Source organism: Ascaphus truei, chromosome 7, assembly GCF_040206685.1.
Source record: "Ascaphus truei isolate aAscTru1 chromosome 7, aAscTru1.hap1, whole genome shotgun sequence".
NCBI classification, from domain to species: domain Eukaryota; kingdom Metazoa; phylum Chordata; class Amphibia; order Anura; family Ascaphidae; genus Ascaphus; species Ascaphus truei.
In genome coordinates this window covers 29,128,503-29,133,322 of record NC_134489.1, presented here as the reverse complement: position 1 = coordinate 29,133,322, position 4,820 = coordinate 29,128,503, and positions in this window count along the sequence as shown.

Genomic DNA, 4,820 nt, shown 5'->3' with positions numbered 1-4,820 from the left:
ATCCTATTATGAGGAATTTAAAATATATTTCCTTTTTGTCATTTGGAATCATTAGTATATAAGTTGGCGCTACAGATCTTCATAACACAAATCCTAGCATCATACAGTAATACCCCTAAGTTATTGCAATTCTGATTCGTATTTGATTATCTTATTATGAATCTAATATTGAAGTGTCGAATCATGTATTAATGTTAAACTGTTATTCAAAGTTTCAAGAATAAAAACGTGGCTCAGAGAATGTTTGTGTTTGTACGTTTATTTTAAATACAATCTGTTTAGGATTCTAGTAGCTAGGTAGGCATAGGTGACTCAATCAGTGGCTCAGTCGTTGACTGCACCACCTGTGCTGAAGCAGGAGTATCCTTAAAACCTGACCTGTTTGCTCTTGAGGGTTGGAATTGTCCCTGACGAATGATTCCCTGACTAAGTGTTTGATACACAAAACGCGTTGGACTGAATGAGGGCGCATTCTCCCTACACCTAACGAGGTTTTTTATTGCCATTTGTTGACTTTATACCACTCTGTGGTTCGGGACATTTTCGGGACATTCTAACTCCCATACAGTAACTCATCCGCATGCGACTCGGGTCTCAGGCCGACGCCGCTTGATGACGTCACTGGCGTGCGTCTCGTGATCGAGGATAGAGGAACTGGCAGAGGGAAACCGGAGAGGATTCACCTTTCGTGGCGGCAGTTACAGCGTCTGCACCTTGCCTAAACAGAGGCAGAGGGATTTCCCTTTCGTGGTGGCTGAAACCGTAGAGGTTTTTCCTTTCGTGGTGGCAGTTACAGCGACTGTACCTTGCCCAACAGAGGTCTGGGACTGATCTACAGGAGGTCTGCACTGATTCCACGGAGCCTGCGGGAGGAGAGCTGATCCGGGTGACCCCTACTCTTGGACTTCTGAGCACAGAGTGGTAACATGTCCCTAACATGTCTTGCCTTATTTTGATTTTATTGATGTACGTGCGATACTTACCTGATTACTAATACAATTTTGTTTATACACTACACAATGAGGTTTTTTTGCGCTGTCTCCTTTTCTGTTTTTGCACTAGTTCGGTTTGTGGAGCTACACCACGAGGCAGCAGCATCACCTCTATTTTGTTAGCAGGTTATTCTTGTTTATTAATCACAATTTATGTATAATTATTCACTAAGAGCACAAATATCACGATTATATGAGCGCAGATCACTTTCTTTTCTATCACGTTTCCTTGTCTTTTAAAAGTTACTCTTACATTAAAAAGTGAATGGGTTATAATTTTGTTTCTGTGATATGTGTATATATATATGGGACTGCCAGGGACCCCCGCTGTGTTAATCCAATGGGCCATTAGCCTGTATGCAGAAATGTCACTGAAATGTTGCAGCATGCACAGTTTATTCTAACATTTGCCTGTTTTGTGCCCCTTACGAACGGGGCTTATTCCGGCTGGCGCCAAAACGGAGCCGCGAGCGAGCCGCATCTTTCCGCATCTTCCCCTTCCCGCGCGTTTAATTAAAATGCCCCCCTCCCCTTCCCCTCCCCTTCCCCGAACCCCTGGCTGCTCCCCCTGGCTTGCGCAAAGCTGCGCGCAGCGTCCCCCTTACCCCTGCTGCCTCTGCAGCCTTCGGGGATGCCGGGGAACCCTGGGCCGTGTGACCGGCGCCAGAGTGACGCGCTGCACGCACCAGGGAAATCCCCAAATGAGCCGCCGGCTCCCCCACACCACGGCTACGGCCGTGTTCGAATAAACAGTGTCGCCACTGTACCTGGGTCTTGTTGGTGATAGCCCCAGATTTTCCAAGGCAAGTTTTAGAATACTCGTCGGCAAACCTGTACACATTAATTTTGTTTTGTATTATACATTTATGTTATTTCTTGTGACGCGCAAGCTATCCCATAAAGGGGCGTGCATTTTAGTTTTTAGGATATAAATGTATCGTATACCGTATTACCTGTCAGAGAGCTTTGTTTATAAGCTGTCTCCTGTGTGCACCTGTTACACAAATAAACTCGCTTGTCATTCTGTATATCTAACCCTCAGACTTGTATTTCTTTACTGACGCTTTCACAATAGGTAGCTAATAATATTAACTATAAAATAGAAACAACTGCTTAAGCCGAAATATGACTTAAATGAAATACATAAAAATGTTATTATATAAAAATCAGAAAATGTCCAGAAAACAGCATATATGCCGTGAAAGTTCACATGAACCATGAAATCACCCCCAAGGTCATCCTCTGGAGACTGGCAGCTTCATCCACAGATACAACCACCTGGTTTTATTTTCTGAATAGATATAAAATGCGCACTTACAAACAACCGTGTAAAGCAGGCAGTTTGAGTAAAACTCATGCTCTAGAGTCGATCTCATGAACCTGGCTCCGCCGGATCTGGCGTCATGTGTGTCTTTTGGGGAACTCCGCTGGATCTGCCTCCCTCTGTAATGAGTCCACCGGCAATCTACAGTGGCTGAAAGTAAGTTCCACCTCAAATCGTGCAGAGTTTGCACTCTGTTACTACAATCCTACACGTTTCGTAGTATACACTACTTCAGGGAATTCCCTGAAGTAGTGTATACTACGAAACGCGTAGGATTGTAGTAATAGAGTGCAGGCTCTGCACGATTTTGGACACCAGACACTCTGTTACACCCCACATCCACCTGCGGCCAAACAGACTTTTGACTGTCATACCCAGTATAGTTACACTCTTGAGTGACTCAACCAGTGACGTCATCAGTAGCCGCAGAAGTGAGGCAAGTGTAATCAGCAATTTGCCGTCAGCATGGAAGGACCCTACAGCAGCACTGAAAAACACAGAAGCAGATTCAGAGCAACACAAACCACGCCAGGAACCCATTGCCCAACAAGAGGAGGTCCAGGATGCCTATTCGGTTGCAGCCTGCAGGATCGATCGGTTGGTGTGGAAAACGGAGGTCTTTGCCACCGTGGTAACATGTCTAAAACATGTCATAGGCAGAAAATACCCTGGCGCTCTCTAGGATAATGAAGGAAATACCTACTTGAGGGGAATATTATCACCCTTTGGTTTGGAGTTTCCTCCTACGGCTCAACCCCACCAGGATCTATCGAGGATCCTTAATATGAGCAGAAAAAAACAAAAAAGGTTGGGGAGCACAGTATGGACAATAAAACCTTATACACACAGGTAGAGGCTAATATGCTGGATGTTCAAGGAGTCACAGCCCCAGTCAGAACACCAATATTATTTGGTTCGGGGAAAATGGCATGTGGAGATGTGATATAATACTCACACGGCCCTGTGCGAGCACCGTTGTATAAAGGTGTCTTTGTCTCTTCTTAGCGGACCGCCTTTTTCTTCTCCTGATTGCTGGTGTACAGCCTACGGCCCTGCGTGAGTGCTTATCCTCAGAGGTGCTCTGCAGTCTTGCTTGAATACTAGCCTCTATCTGTGGGTATAAGGTTTTATTGTTTATACTGTGCTCCCCAACCAAAACATGTCATGCCTGATTGTATTCTAATTGATGTACGCGCATTACTTACCCTTTTTGTATGAACTACCATTATATCAATACATACTTCACCATGAGATATTTTTGCTGTTTTCTTTTTCTTTCACTAAACAATGATGTCACAGGTAAGAGGGGTTCCCAGGCAGCGATCAGCTGTGATTTAAAGAATCCTGTGCCAGCGTTTCTCTGAAGCTGTAAAGCCTCTCTCCTCTGCGCTAGTGAGATGAGTGCTATCAGCTGAGATGTTCACGCAGCAAGCAGCTCCTGTGTGAATTAAAAGGTCAAACAAATGTCAAATAGAACTTGAATAGACGGTGGTTATAGAGATACTAATACGTAATGGACAATGGTCCAGGTAATAAACAGTCCCAACGTGTTTTGTCACATATGACGCCCTACGCGTTTCGTCAGCTATAATGCAGACTTCACCCCCTGATGAAGTCAGCGTCATAGCTGACGAAATACGTAGAGCGTCATCAAGTCGACACCCGTAGATCAGCTGCTTTGAGAGTCCTGGCGGCAGAAAGTGCAGCGTTTGAGGCTCTCTTGGAAGGATTGGATGAGTCTATTCCAGCTCAGCTGTAGTCAGCAGACTCCGACCTCGAGACACATGGGATTCCACCTTAATGCCGGACTTCTGCGGTTAATACCCACTAAATAAGGTACTCAGGTGGTGACCACTGTCTGTACATACAGATTTCAACACATCAGTTCTGCTACAACCTGCTCTCATTCACTCTCTGTGGTTCCAGCTGACGGGCGCACAGCATGTGTAAATCCCGAATCAGTTACATTGGATTTCCCTACCAGTAGTAGAGGTACATTTACTTCTTACCATCTGGATATTACTCATCCGTGCTACCGCAGTTAACCCCAAACTTTCTTCACTGCACTGAACCATAGGGGACTCTGTTGCCTGCATACACGCACCTGCATATTCGTCCATTGACATTTACTTGATCCTCAGAGACATTTAGCCCTCAAGCCGCATATCATTCAGTTTATGGTTATCAGCCCCACTGGTATGACTTTATTTCTGTATGTTTGTGTTTTATATCGCTAGCGGACCTTTTTGTCCACATTTTAATAAATTTTTCCTAATACTCTATATGCACTAGGTGTGTGCGTGCTTAATTGTTCTGTTTTCGCACACATTTATATATATTTTTTTTATATATCTGCAGTTTAACTCAACATTTTTCCTATCTTTATAAAAAGTTTTGTAGAACATACAATAACTTAAACGCATTTCAGATGCTGCAAACAACTGACAAACACTAACCAAAGAACATCCGGGCATTTTTTTCCCCAAACATCAACAAATCAGACG